This window comes from Hyperolius riggenbachi, chromosome 9 (genome assembly GCF_040937935.1).
Source record: "Hyperolius riggenbachi isolate aHypRig1 chromosome 9, aHypRig1.pri, whole genome shotgun sequence".
Taxonomy (NCBI): Eukaryota; Metazoa; Chordata; class Amphibia; order Anura; family Hyperoliidae; genus Hyperolius; species Hyperolius riggenbachi.
In genome coordinates, this window is record NC_090654.1 from 113,364,388 (window position 1) to 113,383,914 (window position 19,527).

At 43.1% G+C, this 19,527-nt stretch overlaps 1 long non-coding RNA gene across 1 annotated transcript in view; it reads right to left on the reverse strand.

The window, feature by feature from the left end:
* Positions 1-5,585: 5,585 nt before the first annotated feature.
* The window catches only part of LOC137532631 (uncharacterized), a 51,367-nt gene continuing 37,425 nt past the window's right edge, over positions 5,586-19,527 (reverse strand). The window contains exon 2 of the long non-coding RNA XR_011023964.1: positions 5,586-6,343. This is a non-coding gene — a long non-coding RNA (uncharacterized lncRNA). The remainder of the gene's footprint in view (positions 6,344-19,527) is intronic.

A 19,527-nucleotide genomic window follows, 5' to 3' on the forward strand; every position in this document is an offset into this window, starting at 1 on the left:
CAATATTGCACATATCCCATTATTAAATCAATATTTTTAAGAAAAAAAAAATTAAAATAAAAACAAAACAGAAAACGTTAAGAGCAAAGTAATTAACCTACAAATGTAATGACTACTCAGTAGTATTGATCGATGCTTATGTGTGCATTACTAACTATATTACACAGAAGTGACTAAATGGATCGGACTTCCTATTAGAGCAAGTTTATGTAGAGCTCTGCATCAGAACAAAACTAACGTGTAGAGAGACCTTGTTGACCTCACCAGTGAAACTTCTGCTGGACCCTCAGTAAGCCTCTCAGTGCTGTGGTGACAGAAGTGAAGAGTGTACAGACTCATCTTCCAGAAGGGTACTATGTCCTACCCTTTTCAGTAACAGATTCTACAGGAAGGTAGATGGTGGGAGGTTAGTACAATAAGTATACAGGAAGGCAAACCGCTTTGATTGACGGGGCCACTAGCCACTTTGCTTTCCTATGACAAGAAGCATTGGGGCAGATGGACATCGGAGGAATGGAACACTCAACAACAGCACACCAGGTTTGGTGGGGAAGATATCTGTAATGCAAACAAGATGAGGAACCAGCCCCTGCGGTTTCCTGAGGTAACTGCTTTTCTCCATACAGGTTATCATTTGTAACATACCCAGAGATACACTTCAGCATGACAGCGTGCCAAACGGAACAGCACTTGTACATATAGAATAATAAACCTCATGCTAACACACTGAACTGAGGCCAGACATAACCTTGAGGTACAGGTTTTGACACACTGAGAAATGTTCTTGCTTTGGTTTGCTTGTTGTCTGACACCTGTCATCACCTGCGCTGAACACTGAAAATGACAGTCCATTAATGTCTCTGAAGAGTATCAAGATTTCTTACACAATTTCTTTTCTGACAAATAAAATGAAAACATCCAGGACAGTAAGGTGAAGATACCTTGGTAGACATCACTTGCCAGGTATACAGAGAAGACCTGCTCTAATAGGACAAGAAAACCACCAGATTCCTGCAGTCATATTCTAGTCTAAGATGGCACAACACCGGACACGTGACATCACTTCCAACGTTAACCCAAAAATCAGGGCATTATTCCAAATGTATCCATGCCCAGCTCTTTATGGAAGATAACCTGGCTTGATTTGTAAATGTTGCCACCCCTACTACCTCACTAAAGCTCCCCCGCTGCCAGCTGTCTTTTTGTTATGTGACATTGGTGACTAGATTAGTGGCCATCAGTTGAGTAACAATTGATCAAATGCCCCATCTGTAATCATGGGAGATTCAGTAGACCAGTGTCCACTAATCTGGTCACCACAGTTGGCCAATAGGAGCAGCTTAGTAGAGGAGGAAGGGGCAGCACATATCACAACTCAGGCCTGAGTCTCCATACATGAACAGATGGACACAAGGAGACATGCCAATCATTCTTGTTATGTCCTTTGGCTAACTGATCTCACACACACATATATACTGATGGATGAAGACTGTGCAATGGCTATTGCTCCAGCTTGCAGAAACCTGTTTCAGGCTTTTTGGCCATCATCAGTTCAAGCCATGTCTGCATTTTTTTAAAAGGTTACAATGGATAGTTCATGAGACTGTAAAAATACAGTGTGGCCAGCAGAGGCACACATGATCACTGCAGTGGAAGCTGTTTCCAGCCAATCACCTGGGTTATAGCTGGGCACTTTATTTTACAGCCCCGCTTCATCAAACATACATTTTTAGATAGGGAATGCAAAGTATTTTTTTTTTATTTGGCTTAGTAACAAAAATATGAAATATAATTGAGAAATGTGGTATTTCTTTAGAGCTCCACTTCCAACTGACAAGCTTTGTTAAAGTGAACCTCCGGACTAAAAATCTACTCAGCAGAACTGAAAGGGCTTGGTGTTTCTTTAACAGTTTCACAGCATCAGAACTTTGTTTTTCTTACCAAAGCATCATTTTTAGCTGCATTTTTATCTAAGCTCCACCCATCAAAGAAAAAAAGCCCGGGCTTTTTTTCCCTGATGCTGTGCAGAGCATGATGGAATTGCCTATGTTGTTATTCATGTTGCCTAGCAACTGGGAGAGGTGCTCAGGACACAGGACAGTCGGAACTGTGTCTCATGCTCCCCATCACCTCCTTTCAACCAAAAAGATGGCTGCCATCATGAAATCAAACATTTTTGCCTGTTCTTTTAAAACAGTGTGGGTAAGAGATTATATTACCTATCTATTTTAATTAACATAACTAATGTAACTTAATGACAGTACGTTTGTTTAGGCTGGAGTTCCTCTTTAAGTGCAAGAGAGGGCTCGGTTTGCCGCTGCGAACTAAAAATAAAATACCGCCTCATAGAACCCCAGTAGCAAATGATCAGTCACTAAGTCTGGGGACTTTGCTTTTATAATGTCATATATGCTGCAAAGTAAAGTGTTCAGCTCTTCTGCTCACAAAACAAAACCAGGTGAAGTATTAGGAAAATGTATAATATTTCATATATTTCCAATCAAAAAAATCTTTGTAAATTTAATTTTTACTGCTAAAAACACAATTTAAAATAAAAACTAAATAAAAAAAGCTAGGCATTCCCTTTACACGCATTTAAAGCGGTCTAGTCATGTCATGACACCTTAGCAGACAAGGCTGCTTTCAAGGTTGATGTCAGGGAGGATTTACAAGACGTTTCTGACAGATAATAGGACTGTTTTTATCATCATTTTAGCAGCATGAGCTCTATAATCCTGCCAGATGAAAGTAAATGGGCGCTTTCCAGTCTGGGTGACAAGAGCGGGAAGCCTTGCAATGCAAGTACACAGCTCAATGCTCTCATGTGTATATGATGTTCTCAGCATGCCTGTTACAGTGGGTCAGCTACCAGCAGGCTTGCCTTTAGTCCCATACAGACATTTGTCCTTGACGCTCTAAACGATTGTTCATAATAATTTCACCTACAATCTGCCCAGCAGCCTTTAGCAATCATGCAAGGTTGGACCAGCCAATGGGAAAGGAGAAGATGAATGCTGCCAGCGGAAATAAATTAATAGGTTTAGATCGTTACTCACTCAAATTATGTCAGACACAGAAGTCAAGGGATTTCTGTATAAATCTCAGCCTCAGAGCTGCATCATTTACCAGGCAACCTAGGCAGATGCTTTGGGGGGGGGGGGGGGGGGGGGGGGCTAGTGGTTATCAAGGGGCCTATAGTGGTTGTCAAGGGGCCCACCTGCCATCTTCTTTGCCCTCTCCACTGCAGCTTACCAAAAGGACCACAAGTGGGCCACAAATCTACTACCTAATCTAAGGCCCCATTACATATTGATCCATCTCTGATCAGCCATATGACAAATGAATGCCCTAGTTGTCAAAAGTCTACATTTCTGTACAAAACTTTAAGTGTCCAACTTAATATCCAAATGTCAAATTCAGCCACGGCATTGTCTTCTATAGACTACCTAAACAGTAATTTAAAAACAATGGTGCTGACTACTTCAGTGCTGCCTTATTTCCCTTCATGGCATCATCATGTTTCCACAGGCAAAGACAATGATCTATTAATTTCACCAACCCACCCAATGTGTCTTTGCCAATCAGGACTGCGGCACCTCTTAGTTCCCTTTTTGTGTGGTCCAGGCTGCATATTAAGTGGTACGCGTGACTCTACATAACTTTAATCTATGTCTAGAAAGACTGCAGGGAGAGGCACTGGAAATAGAAGAGGTGCCACATTACTGAGCTGCCAGGAATATGGGCAACTCTACATTGATCAATCAGGTCTCACTTTCCCCACCTACTGAAACATGCTGCTGTTGGTGATAGGAGTAGTAGGGTAGTGCTGAGCTAGTCCTCACTGTCTTTTAGGTTTTTTGTTACCCTTTCCGTAAGTTTAGTTGGACTTCCTTTTCAATCAAACCTTACAACAACAGCCAAAAAGCACCCATAGGATGTCTTCACCAGTGATGGAAAAGATCAGAGCATTGGTGGTTGTCATCAGTTCATGCATCATACAGACACTTGGTGCAACAGTAGATGGAGCTGGCATTTTTGGACAGATTAAGGTACAATTTCATAGGTGTAAGTCATATAATGCCAACCATGCGCAGCTGAAGGAGAAACTGGGCAAACTTAAACCCTGATAAGCAGCTGCTGGGGGTTACACGTGCAGCCCATCCACCTACAACTCAAACAGCACTCCAGTGAGCTGAACTCTCCTCTATGTACAGCTGCCAACAAACCAAATACCCTGAGAGGGGCTGGAGCAAGCCTGCACTACCGACCACCCTTCTAGCAACTTCTAACATTTTCTTAACTGGACATAAATTAAAGAAATGGGTTTATTTTGAGAATCAGTGTTCAAGATAGATGAGCCTGTAGTAGATGTTAAACAAATAAAAAACAAAATGTAGTATGTGGCCAGATGAAGTCACAATACACAATCCATGAATTTACGGCTTCACAATAGACATCATATACCTGTGAAGGACAAGCAAATGTTCCTCTGGTATCCAAATATGCTGAAATGGGGGTTACAGTTCATCAACCCCTGAGATTCTCAAACCCTACAAGGTAATGTAAAATGTGTGCAGTGTATACAGCCAAGAGTGGAAGTCCAAATAAAGCATGGGAAAATGGTTTAGACTATAATGTGTTAAAGAAAAAAACAGATACTATCACAGCACCACAAAGGGAAGCATTTGCTCAGTGAAGGAGGTCCATCAAACAGCAGAGCACATTGTGTTAGCACACGCATACTATGTATCTACAGTATTACCGGTGCAGACATGAAATACCCTTTGTAAACACAGTGCCTAGGACTGAAGTCAAGTCACAAGAGGATGACAAGTTGTGGAAGTTACTCTGAGGGTCCTCACCGGTGACAAAAATCCCATGTGGACCCCAGATCTCCGAATGCCCAGAGCTGCCATGTAAAAGATACATTTTTTCCATTTCAAACGCTCAGGCGGATCATCGCAACAACAATTCTTTCTGTTCTACAGTAAAATCAGATGCTATGAAATAGCAACGTTCTTATCACAGTGATAATAGGCAGTAAAACCAACTGATTTCAGGTAATATTTTGTACTATATACGAGCACAGAAAGATCTTCTAAGAAGTCAAATTGATCCCCAATAAGACACTCCAAGCAAACCTGGATCTACATAACACTCACCTCAAATTCTCATGCTAAAAGTAAAGAAGCTAAAACTTCTATACTCTTAATGTTCTCCATAACAAACCAAGATGATGTAAAAGTATGTAATACAGTAGCTGCACTGTACCTATAGCATATTTCCTACCATGACCATAAGAAAAAATAAAACAAATGTTTCAAACTGGCCGAAAACCTGAGAAGTGTAGAACAGTAAACTGTGTATTGTATTCACAGGTGTAAACCCATTTACAGAAACCTAACCGACTAAAGGTTATTTCCAGAGAAAGGTTTGATTTTTTTTCTTCTTAGTTTTGTTTTGCTCTTGCTCAGCTTTCGTGTCCTTTTAGTGCTTTTCCAGAATAACGGATTTTCCAGCTACATGTAAAGAAAATAAGTAATCTAACATTTGCAAGCAGATAAGATAAAACCTAGAGTAAGTGATTATGATAAACAGTACAATAACTTGACATCTTTAATGGATTGCTGTCAAAGGACCCCAGCAGAATTGTGTTTTACAGAAACGGTTGGGGGTTCAGCTTTGGCCACCAAGGAAGCGACCTACGAGAAGAGACTGTATCCGTCCAGTCGTGTTGCCCGAGTGGCTTGTCATGTCCTCTCTCGTCACCGCTGCCGCCATATTTTATCTGTCCACTTGTGCAGCATTGCACCAAAAATTTTGAGATTTCACATACTTCCTTCATGGATTCCAAACACAAGACATGAGGGACTAGGGCTCTTCAAAAAAATGAAAATAGGAGTTGGAGTAACTTTTCCTGTCATAATATCAATTCTTAGAGCTCTTCAAGCAGGTCTGTACACCTTTACTCTTTCATTAGACTAGCTTTCGTAAAGGAATGTAAAGGATTTCACGCCATCAGCACATCTACTGGCACGGTTGTTCAGAAGATAAACTTTCATGGCACAAGTAATGATGTACAGTGTTTAAGATAGCCAGAAGCTTCTCTGTCTGTATTGCAGGTTGTTAGGACTGTTAGAGGGGCAAAGTTACTAAACAACTCAAGCAGCAGCTCATAGTATAATTATATTGTATTCCAGTGGAACATATCATCATATGGGCCAAGTCTCCTAGGACACGTCATGTTGACAAGATCATCAGTACATTTTTAAATAAGTTGAAGGTGCTATTATCCATTCAGGAATACATGTTTATCTTCTTCTTCTTCCATAGCTACAGAGACCTATGAAAATAGAAAATACAAATAAGTAATACAACCTCATCAAAAGTTCATACAGCAGCTTGCTAGCCAAGTCACAAGGCCATCCACTTACACATATAACAGAGTAATGACTGTCACATGTATACTGCGTGCAGGAAAGGCATGAATTACATAATTTGTTTGACAGAAGGAAACTTCCCTGCCTCCTCAGAATTCCCAGCTGAAGGAGAGGAAGGGGAGAAAGCTTTAATTCAATCTGTCTAAAAATGAAACTGAGGTGAAAATAAACTGATGAGATAAACAATTGTATTTATCCTTCTATTTTATATTGTATTTATCCTTCTATTTTATATTAAACAATTACAAAGCAGAATGCAGGGGCGTTGCTAGGATCCTAAATGATCCGGGGCACTTTTGGGCACTCCAGTTGGAAAATGGGTGTGGCCATGCACCAGAATGTGGGTGTGGTCATGTGTGGAGCCAAATTTACATGAACTTAACAGCGGTCCAAGTAGGCCTGCCCAGAAAAATGTTGGATGAAGCAGTATATCACATACTGTAAATGGGCAGTGTCACTTAACCATTAAACATAACTAGGCACAGTTACCTGGTTTCTGTGCTGGCAGTACTGGCTTTCTGCTGGGTGGGCTGGCCTGTCACCAAGTTGTCTGGTAGTCCCCCCATAGCATTCCCTGACCTTCTAGTGAACCCCCTCCCATGCTCCCATGGGACTCCCATTCAGGCACCACAACTCCAAGCATGCCCCTATAGAAGAAACACAGCTCCCTGCATGCCCCCACAAAGGCATCACAGTGCCCAGCATGGCACCACAGCACCCAGCATACCCCCATTTGATGCACCACAGCTCCCAGCATGCCCGCCATTGAGGCACCTCAGTTGACTCTGCCTGGAGGACATCCGGGGCACCCTAGAATAGATCTGGGGCACGTGCCACTGATCTTTGGGGCTAGCAACGCCCCTGGTAGAATGAATGTTGTGTTGTCTCTGCTCAATAGCAGACTTAAGTGTCCCTAAATAAAAGTACATGAACTATTGACCTTTTTATCTTCCCCTCTCAGAAGTTGCATTCTGCCAAGAAAACTTTTATGGCTGTAATCTGCTTATCAGTGAGGTTTACTATATTCCTCACAAGATACCGACAAGACAGAAGCAGTCACTTCTATGCCTAAAAATTATCTCTTTCAAGCCGCAAAATAAAACAGGCAAAACAGCCTGGTTATTAATATGTTTTGCATTGTACCTACACATGTCTATCTCATCATGTCACATGGTGGAAGGGGGGGGGGGGGGGAGCAGGTCAATCTTCCTATTTCCCCATTCAATAGGTCAAAACCCTGGATCAACTTTTTATACCGTAAATATTTACTGAAAACATATGTGGCCCTGTACAATGCGATACTGCCATCACTTGCTTCCTTCTGTTGAGACAACATGGGCTCAAACAAAAACCCTTGGTGTCACAGACACAAAGTAAATCATTTGTCCCTAACAGTGAGGCAGAGGAGAATAATACACAAGCAGATGTTATAACCCTTCCCCAAGCTATCCAAAACAAAAAAGGCCGGAGTTTGGGCAGCAGGCATTTTTCAGTTCTAAGAATAGGTGGCTGAGAATTTTGTTATAACCTGTATGAAGGGAGAAACACAATGGACAGTGTCTATCATACATCAATGCTAAATATTTATGGACAGTTTCCAGTTTTGCCGGATCTAAACTGACAACCTGTTCCAGACAAACAGTTTAACAGGTACAGCATTATTGGCTCCGTGTCGGATCAGTTATATCCTTTCCACCAGCCCTGTAAATGTAGTCATGATGGGTAATCATTTTGTAAAGAACTTCCAGATAAAGACGCATGGCGACCTCACTACCTCGGCTTTTATTTAGAACAAGCAGTATGATTGATTCAGAAAGATTCAGCATGACGGCATTTACAAGAGATCAGGTGGATACAACTAAAGGGCAATTACAGCAGAAGTTCAGCTTACATGCCCTCACACAAAACTCATTAGCCTTTTGAAAATATTATGAAAGCGTAGATGGTAATAAAGACGTTTCTTACCAATTAACCTAATCAATGAGAGCAATTAAAGGACAGTTTTGCATTTCAAGTATTTTTGTCAAATATGCAGCCATCTAAATCAACAGACTTTGCCTCTATACAGGGAGGGCTCACTAGTCTACAAACAAAAACAAAGTATTCTCATTCACTTTCCCAGCACACCAGTCAATCCTCAGAGCCTCTCCACAACCTAAAGCTTCAGGGCTGTGAAGTCGGAATCAAAGCAATTTTTATAGTTAACTGGAGTCTGAGCCGGTGGTTTCAGAAACTGAGGAGTCAGATGATTTTTGTACCGACTCCACAGCCCTGGTAAACATTAGACTAAGGAGTCGGAGCAATTCTGGGTACCTGGAGCCAGAGATTTCATAAACTGAAGAGTCGGGTGATTTCTGTACAGGCTACACAACTGGTACAAGAGTGCAAGATGATTTTTCCAACTCCACGACCCTGGTAAGTATTAGACTAAGGAGTCTGAGCAATTCTGGGTACCTGGAGTCGGAGATTTCATAAACTGAAGAGTCGGGTGATTTCTGTACAGGCTACACAACTGGTACAAGAGTGCAAGAGATAAGAAAGCTGCTGAGGTGATGGGAGACCGCTTCTGGGGCAGATAGTACCCAGGATAGCCATTTGGAAGACATTGTAATAAATTAATTGTGCATGCTCAAAGTTAAACCTATTTCGGGATATAAGAAATAATTAAGAATATGGACAATTACTGGGCTGCTGAAGACGATCTTACATCAGCTGAGCTGCTTAAGTACAGGGGCACAGAAATTAAATAGGAACTATGCAACCTACTGCAGCACATTTCGGAAGAGGAGTAGTGAATGCTGCCTAAGTGGTCTTACTTAGCTTTATTCATGGAAAATACAGAATCATGGGATTGCACTCTTAGACGTGCCACAAAAGCTCTTGAAAAAGATCATTACTAGAAGCCTGTAGTCTTGAAACTTCTACAGTAGACCAAATGTGTACTACGCAAAGCATCCTCAATCTTTTTAAGTTAGCCAATAAATTCACAACTTCCTGCATTAACTGAAAGCCAACATGGTACAATATTCTAAAAAAAACCTAAATATACCAAGCTTGGAACTGAAAAATAAACAGAAGAAAAAATATATATCAAATAGCGTGCAAGCATCTTACTGCAGGTTTACAAAGAGTGCGACAGGGAGCAGATTACTGCAGGGATACAGAGTTATATAGGACACAAAGGTGGGAGGGTTGGTTCTGACTGAACTCCTATCTAGTTACAATGCCAGAACTCTACAAACTAGGCTGACTAAACCAAACACTCTATAAAAAAATAACAGGTTTTCCACCAAAAAATAACTAAAAGTTAGTGTAAAAAAAAAATGTGACTAGACCAGTGGTCTGCAAACTCATTTGTCATAAGAGCGAAGGATCAGCAATACTGTGAGAGCTACATTTCTGTTCAAGGACCAGGTTTTTAGGAGTCTGTTTAAACTACCTACTGACATTAAATAAAACCAGATATCATAGTGATAATCTTATATCATGACCACAAACTATATTTCACATTAAAATAGAAATAGGACAATACTCACATTTAATGTGAAGAATGACCTTGCATTTACTTGGAATTTTGATAATGATTAGCCCCCAAAGTTATTGACACAGCCTTGTATTAATAATGGTGGGTGACACTGGGCCGACTCACAGGGTGACACTGGGCCGACTCACAGGGTGACACTGGGCAGACTCACAGGGTGACACTGGGCAGACTCACAGGGTGACACTGGGCAGACTCACAGGGTGACACTGGGCAGACTCACAGGGTGACACTGGGCAGACTCACAGGGTGACACTGGGCAGACTCACAGGGTGACACTGGGCAGACTTTAGACCTTTTAGCACTGTAGGGCTACAAGTACCCGCACAGATCGACTTTGTTTATTATACAGTTCCTATGTGTTCCTAATATACAAGTTCGATCCCTGCTGGTTCTTGTAGTTCTATGCAAGCTGAATAATTTTGACTGGCCAACTTTAGACCTTTCAGCAGTGTACTAGCTATGGAACCTGAGGCTCCCTAGTGGTGCTCGGCCCGCCCGTTCACATCACATTAACTACTTTAGGACCGCACTAGTTGAAATCTACGCCCTGTGTTGATGGCTATCTGGCTGCCATGGCGTAGATTTCAACTCCCCGCCGCTGCGCGCATCCGTCGTTTTAGACGCTGAATCCCCACCATCTCCCACTGCAGCTCATTCACTCTGCCTGTCTCTATGACGGCAGAGTTCCTGTGAGCCGGTCAGGAGCAGATTTCATTGGCTCCTGGCCCTGTCTTTCAATGTAAGCAACTCCCATTGGCTTACATTGAAAGACAATGTCAGGAGCCAATTAAAGCGGATCCTGACCGGCTCACAGGAACTCTGCCGTCATAGAGACGGCAGAGTGGGTGGCCCAGGTTCCCGACGTGTGTCGGTGATGGTGGTTGCAGCAGGTATGTTTGGCGATCGTCAGGATTCCACCGTTTCTGTACCAGCAGTCTCTGATCCTTAAGGGGGCAGAGACCGCTGGTACTTAAGTGGTTAAGAGCTATAATAACAAGCAGCAGCCCTGGTAGCGTACCATTACATCTTGCTGCTGTTGATTCTGCCGGCAGAGTCTGGGACTAGTCTGGTGGGGGCTCTGAGCAGGGCAGCGTACTGCAAAGTCCATACAGTGCAGTACAGCCTGGGTTGCACTCACAGTCACATGGCGCCGCAGTAGAGAGGCCCAGAGAAGAGGAGACAGAGGGTTTTGCAGCGCTCGGTGGGCTGTACCAACTGGCAACTACACGAGGAGGCCAGTGCATAATGGCAGGTTAGCCCCAACCGCTATCAGAGCCACACTCAAATGGCGAAAGAGCCACATACGGCTCTAGAGCCACAGATTCAGACCCTTGGACTAGACTATGGAGCAAGAATTACATTTTGACATTAGATCTTTTTAAATAAAATATATTTGTAACAGTCACTTCTCCAATTAATCCTGCACACCTTCTGTATAAGGTTATTGAGTGTGTGTGCTGTGGCATGTGTGCTGTGTGCGTGTTATAGTTACTGTATATGGTGAATGGTTCCACCATGTATAAAGATTGCTCTACAGCAGAGTCCAAGGTGTACAACACATGAGGGATGCTCATCACATGCTTTGACAAACAGTTTACTGGAATGTTCTGAGCTCTCACATGATATGCTCCTTGTGATACACATAGCATAGACGGATATAAAGTATGATTTGTATGCCCTGAGAAGGATTTACTATGTGGTCCTAGTAGTAAAAATGTTTCTGTACCGTGTTAGCCAAACAAATTATGTAGGTAGAAAAAAAACAAAGTCTTGTAAAAGTAATACCTTTTAATGGCTAACTGATAAAGTGAAATAATGGAAGTTTTCTGGGCTCTAGTCCCCTTTTTCAGGCATATTTCCAGATGTAAGCTGAAGTAAAACACTGATGCAGGTAAATAGTAAACACAAAGATGGCATGTGGTCCTAAAATCTCACATCAGCAGTGCAGAGGCTCCAGCCTCAGGGCGCGTTGTAGGTGGGAGTGCACAACTCACTCAGCTATCATTCCCCTACTGTGTTGGAAGTAGAGAGAAATAATAAAAGGGGATACATATGGCAGTGACTGCAAGCCAGATAGCTAGAGGTGTTGGGGGCCCTGGGGTGCCTCTTATTCTCATAGCAATCAGTGTGTGATGGCTGGGGTGGGAAGGATGGAGGGGTGCACTTTGGTGGTGTCTCAGCCTTGGGTGCTGGAGGACCTTGTCCCGGCTGTGCACATCAGCTGCATTTTCTTTAAAATTCCTTACATTCCACGGCTACTAAAATCCATCCTTCACACAAAAAAAAAAGTCAGGAATCTCCATCTTTTGTCACAAGCTCTGTCATTTGTTACAGCTGTCTGTGTCCCTTTTGGCATAAATGATATTACCTGTTCCAGTTAGCTGACTGACAGTGTGACATCTATTGTGTCATGGCTGTCACTGGAACAGGAGTAGCAGGTAAACTCCCTCACCTGTTCTCTGCAATAGGCAGCAGTAAACACGAATACACTTTTCTTTCAATGAGATTTCCTTTACCTCTCTGGTTTGTCCTTGGCACAGGAAATATCCCCGATGGAGGCACCAATAGGAATAAAAGCCTTCCAGAGGTTCTATCCCAGCCACAGTATAAGCAAAACTAATGCAGAAAATGTTTCCTTCATGTCAGCCTTTCAGTGTAACTGTAATTACATAATTTTCAATTCACTTATCTGCATTTCTGCTCCCTTCACAGCCATCCTCTCCTGACTGGTTTTATATAGGACAATGGACAACCTCTTCCACCATAGTCCAGGAAGGTAGCTCTGAAAGGGATCTCCTTTCTTATGCTGAGCTTATTTGTACTCCTTCCCTCGATTACATCCACTGTACATTCTGCTTGGCAGACTGTTATCTATCTGTGAAGTAAAAAATCAATTGCTCTAGGATCACTCTCAGGTGATATTTGACAGACACTACTGACAGATTCTAGAGCATATGATTTATATGGTCCATGCAAAGCTGACAGGAGGTGAGCAAAGAAGAGGAAATAAGCCCCAGACAAGAACAACATAGAATGTTGCCTGAGCTATCTTCTGGGGTCAATGTGCTGTCCAAAATATATTAGCTTGCACTTACGATACTACTCCCCCCGAAAAATAACCATTGAAGGTTCACAAGATGTTAAAATAATCACTATTCTATACACCATGAGAAAAAAAACTGCAGAGTGCCTTCATGTGATAAAGTCCCACATACTCTGAGTAACATCTCATAAATGCGCATTATTTTTCCTCCACAAACCTTTACAAGCAATTTTGGAAAACACCACATATCAAGACAGATCCCAGGCATGTCACAGCAGCATAATATTGTGCTCGGAAGATCTGGGGCATTCATGCGTGGATTTATCTGGCATTTGGCAGTTACATATTTTACGCTCTTCCCAGACACCACATATTTTTATGGCCCATAACAGTCAGCAAGCAAAGAAAAAACGCACCACGGAAAATCCCCCTTTTACAAAAAAAAAAAACCCCAAACACTTATCTAAATCTATGTATTTTCAATAGACAAGTCCTAATCACAGTCAGTTAAACCAGTTATGCGTGCAAAGCTGGATACAGATATTTTGGAGGATTTGCAATATGAAATAGCAAGTTATAGTGGGCTAAATAAGCAGTATATACAGACCTGTGATGCAATTTTTAGAAGACAATTAGTATGATGGTCGGTCAATGTGCATGTCTGGTAGCATCTCTGTCAAACTCCTTTTTGCACCCTGGATACAAAAGACAATGTACCATGGGAAGCCCGTAGCAAGACAAAAAAAAAGCCAGTATATCTGCATTTACAGCATGAACCTCTGCAGTGGGCAGGATCCGACAGCTTTGTGTTGGGATGATGGATTACCTGGGAGCAGCGCTGCTTCATTATGGTCTAATAGACTCCTCTGGAGGAAGGCCGGAGTCCCTTTTCTCCCCTCTTTTCCCATTACAAAATGTAGAAAGGAGCTCAGCTGTAGTTACCTCAGACACCATCTGAGGAAATTATGCTGCATTACATACAGCCATAGAGCAGAACCGCAAGGCTACCGGGAGCTACTCACACTGCCAAACATTTACAGAAGACTTCAATATTTCTATAAAAGACTTCAAACCATTTCTATACGTCAAACTATTCCATGCAGATGTATAAAGACATCCTGCGGGGATTCATGTTTGATCATTCCAGGCTCGGCTATGAAGGTGTCTGAACATAAACACATTCTATAGCCCTGGCTGCAACAGTCCTGTTTATTGAATGGAAATTAACTTAACCCTTTAGTTGCTGTTACCAGGCACACACTTCTCACCTCAGGTAGCAGTTGTTTTTTCCCTCCCATTTTCACATGCACTGATGAAACACATATCATAGGCTTAACAGTTTCAACAAGAACACTCAACCTTGTACCTTCTGAAAGATGTGACCGAGATGAGTTCATAAATAACAAAGGTATCTAGACAAGAATGATGTGCACCTGCAACACATCAAAAATGAGCACAGGCATAACTGTAAATACGCAACATATATTGCTAATAAGTCAAGCTCCTATTTACTTACTGCTGAGTTGTACTCTGACAGAAACCATACCCCTTAAATTCCTCTTAAACCTTTAGTGTATGGAAACATACACAATGCATGTACCATAACTGGGATCAAGGGGTTGTTTTTTTTTTTTTTTTTTTTTTTTTATAACCATATTTGAACCTGATTTTACAAGAGATCCATAGCAGAGAAAAAGGTCTCACCAGAAAGCCTGGATCTCTGGAGGAAAAGGGGGAGGCAATAGAGTGATAAAAGAACTATTACATCATGTTTTTACTCACAGGGGAAGCTTCATTGCCTTCCCCACCACACAGCATGGCCACCCCACCCCTACAAAGGAGATTTGCTTTATGGACCCAGCAGGGCCAGAATAGAGCTGATAGCCTGCAATGAACGAGCAAGATGCCAAATGGCAATGAAGCACACAAGGAAAAATCAGACAAGGAGGTCTGTATGTAAAAAATACTAATGAAAGATGACACGAAAAATGACCCAACACTTAAAAAAAAATTAACAGAAAATAAGGGGAAATACACTATTCTTTAAGCAGTGCCGCCTCCCACTGTTATTAGCCCTGCCTTAGATGCTCACTTGGCTGTTGTATTTCTTAAAGCGGTATTGTCACCATAAAAATCAAATTTCAACAGCAACTGGTCTGAGTGTATTAAGTGATAAAGATGCTAATGCTGCATTCAAATCTTTCAAAACTTTTTCTGCGGTTAGGATTTGGAGTTATCACATACTTAACCACTTGAGGACCGTGGGCTTTACCCCCCCTTAAGGACCAGGTACTTTTTTTCCATTCAGACCACTGCAGCTTTCACGGTTTAATGCTCGCTCATACAACCTACCACCTAAATGTAAAAAAGTGCCACACATGTGGTATCGCCGTACTCAAGAGAAGTAGTATAATGTGTTTTGGGGTGTATTTTTACACATACCCATGCTGGGTGGGAGAAATATCTCTGTAAATGACAATTGTTTGATTTTTTTTTTGCACACAATTGTCCATTTACAGAGAGATTTCTCCCACCCAGCATGGGTATGTGTAAAAATACACCCCAAAACACAATATACTACTTTTCCTGAGTACAACGGTACCACGTGTGACACTTTTTTGCAGCCTAGGTGCGCTAAGGGGCCCAACGTCCTATTCACAGGTCATTTTGAGGCATTTGTTTTGGGGCTGATTGATGGGTGGCAGTGACAGGGGGTGATTGATGGGTGATTGACATGTGATCAGTGGGTTATTACAGGGAAGAACAGATGTAAATATTGCACTGGCGAATTGATAAGGGGGGGGTCTGAGGGCAATCTAAGCGTGTAGGCCGGTGATTGGGTGCCCGCAAGGGGCAGATTAGGGTCTGATCTGATGGGTAACAGTGACAGGTGGTGATAGGGGGTGATTGATGGGTGTTTAGGGTAGAGAACAGATGTAAACACTGCACTTGGGAGGTGACCTGACGTCGGATCTGCGGGCGATCTATTGGTGTGGGTGGGTGATTAGATTGCCCGCAAGGGGCAGGTTAGGGGCTGATTGATGGGTGGCAGTGACAGGGGGTGATTGACAAATGATCAGGGGGATAGATGCATACAGTACACGGGAGGGGGTCTGGGGAGAATCTGAGGGGGGGGGGGGTGATCAGGAGGGAGCAGGGGGCAGTTTAGGGCATTAAAAAAATAGCGTTTACAGATAGTGACAGGGAGTGATTGATGGGTGATTACAGGGGTGATTGGGTGCAAACAGGGGTCTGGGGGGTGGGCAGGGGGGGGGGGGGGGGTCTGAGGGGTGCTGTGGGCAATCAGGGGGCAGGGGGGGGGGGAATCAGTGTGCTTGGGTGCAGACTAGGGTGGCTGCAGCCTGCCCTGGTGGTCCCTCGGACACTAGGACCACCAGGGCGGGAGGCAGCCTGTATAAAACACTTTGTATACATTACAAAGTGTATTATACACTTTGTATGCGGCGATCCGGGTGCTAGTAACCCGCCGGCGCTTCCGAACGGCCGGCGGGTTACAGCGCGAGGGGGGCGGAGCCAGTCGCCGGCGGCCGATCGCATCACGAATGACGCAATCGCACCGCCCATGCCCGTACAAGGACCGCCGCCATTTGTACATGCGGCGGTCCTTGCGGGGTCCACTTCCCGGCCGCCAATTGTATATACGGCGGTCGGGAAGTGGTTAAGGAGCACTGGCCCTTTAGTAGTCGTGCCAAAGAATTGCATGCTGGGGGTTCTTTTTATCTATAATCTATTCCTCCTCTTCCCTTTGTTTCCCTGCCAGCTGCTTATCTGAAACCTAATCCCCTACTCACTTGTGTTTACAAGCAAGGCTGAGGCGACTCAGTGATTGGAGGAGACAAGAAAAAAAGTAAAGGGCAGAAATGACATCACGAGTTAGCCTTAACTGTGGGCAAAAGACCAAGTCCGTTGCCGCCCCCCCCCCTCCCCCGCTGTTCCCATCATGTAGAAATGTACATGTATGTCTGCATTTATACATTACCTGTCCTGTGTCGCTGTGCCCGCCTGGCTTCTGAATCCACCGCTCTTCCATTAGCGATATACATCCTGCGGTGTGTATATGGCTAATGGAAGTGCGGCGGATTTGGAAGATGGACGGGTACCGCGACACAGGACAGGTAATTTATAAATGCACACAAACATATACATTTATACACTATAGTACATATATATATATATATATATATATATATATATATATATATATATATATATATATACTGGAGGAACAGCGCCGGGGGTTTCATCACGTTAATTGCTGGTCCCGATATCACTTGCTGTTACTGCTGCATACCCAATCGACCACGACGGCCTGACATCTTGGAGCATGTCCGATCTACATGCTCACCCCGAAATTGGTCGCATAGTCAATCAGGCATGCACTTGGTGGCTCTCCTTTTCATCAGATTTGATAATTATCAACTTAGATGGCTGATAAGTCGCTAGATATGTGGGTACTTTATTACCCTATGTCTAAGTGATAATACAATGTGTCTTTGCATATGTAAATGCGGCTGGTCACAGAAGAATTTCTGGACTTTGGTTCTGTTTGAATTTGTCTTTTTACCTAGACTTTTTGCTATAATATACTGTTGAGGACCAAGGGGTGATAATTCACAAGACAGGTTTTGTGAACCAACCCGAAAATCTCATTTGCAGATCCTCCCTCTAGAAACACGACAGTTAGAAACAGGACAAACATTTCAGGGGAAGAGACAATCATTCTCACATACACCAAGGAAAACAAATGTAGGGAAAAGGAAACACATTGCGGCTACTCTAACTATATCTTATGTTGGCTATGTATACCCTAGCGCCTAGCCGATAGACTCGTTTGTATCGGGCACGTTATGCACCAACTCACCGTCTCAACACCCAATTCCAGGAAATTTTGCATAGTTGCCTATTAGCCACCTGCCAAAACCAGCGCACAAATGGACTGATCCCACACCCTGCACCCAAGAGCACCAATCAGAGATTTATAATATAAATTAGGAAGAAAACAGACAAAAGACAAGTCCTTATGATCACATATATCTGTGCATATATTTCTACACAGGTTTAATTTAACCAACTGATTATGCCATCTGTGCTGTCTGGCTGAGCCACGCAAACACATAAATGGCTGGACAGAATTAAATAGAATTTGGCAGGTCAAACATGTTTTGTTTATTTGGCCGTGTCTGCCTTGAATTTAGCTTAACTGCTAGAAGTCTGTATTTTATTTTTATAGAGACAAAACCTGCTCCCTGCACTTGCTGTAAGTTATGTAACAGCTGAATTGTGGGGGCATAGCCTATTGTGTTTCTAGTTAGAATCATACAGGCCCAGTGACCAGACCCGAGCTTGCAGCTCCATCCCAATCTGCTGATGAACCCCTGCTGGAATGGTAATCCTCTCTGAGTAAGATACACTGTACAGTTACATAGGCATATTGCCAGGTAGAGTAGGACTTCACCAAACAAGGGATATGTCGCAACCTTTGGTAAAGTTTAAATAGCATTTGCAGGAGGGCCCTGGTCGGCCAAAGTGCAGTCGCATCCTCTGTATTCCCTATAGCCAAGCCTCTGGCTTATGCGCTAAACACAACCAAAATCCACGGGAAAGGGGGTTGTAGCATTAGTGCTTCTCGCGAAACTGTGCTTAGTCATCCTTGAGGGTCCCTTTACCCTATACCAGTTGCTCTTAGTTATAACTGAAAGGACAACTGATTTTCAAGGTAATGTCCATGTTTACCTATCAACAAACAACAACAACAAATAACATTTGTAAAGCGCTTTTCTCCCGTGGGACTCAAAGCGCATAAGCATGGCTCCGATCATCGTGGTACAGAGGAAGAATTTTATAAATCTGGAAATGCCAGGCTAAACAGGTGGCTTTTCAGTCTGGATTTGAATAGCTCCAGGGATGGTGCTGTCTTTACTGGGTGTGGTAGGGAGTTCCAAAGAGTAGGGGCAGCATGACAGAAGGCTCTGTCTCCAGATTTTTTGAGGTGCACTCTGGGAGTGACCAAGTTTATAGAACTTGCTGATCTGAGGTTGTGAGAGGTGTGGTGCAGCTTCAGCAAGTCCTTCATGTATCCAGGGCCCAGATTGTGCAGGGATTTGAATGTCAGCAGTCCAATCTTGAAGAGTATTCTCCATTCTACTGGTAGCCAGTGCAGTGAGCGAAGGATCGGTGTAATGTGACAGTGGCGAGGCTGGTTTGTTAGCAATCTGGCAGCAGCATTCTGCACTAATTGCAGGCGACGCAGGTCCTTTTTGGGGAGGCCAGCATAAAGGGCATTGCAGTAGTCCAGCCGTGATGTGATGAAGGCGTGGACTAGGGTTTGAAGATCCTCTGGGGGAATCAGATGTTTAATCTTTGCAATGTTCTTCAGATGAACGAAGGAAGATTTAACTACAGATGAAATTTGGTTTCTGAAACTCAATTCCCCATCGATTAGTACGCCAAGGCTGCGCACAAGGTTGGAGCTGTTTATG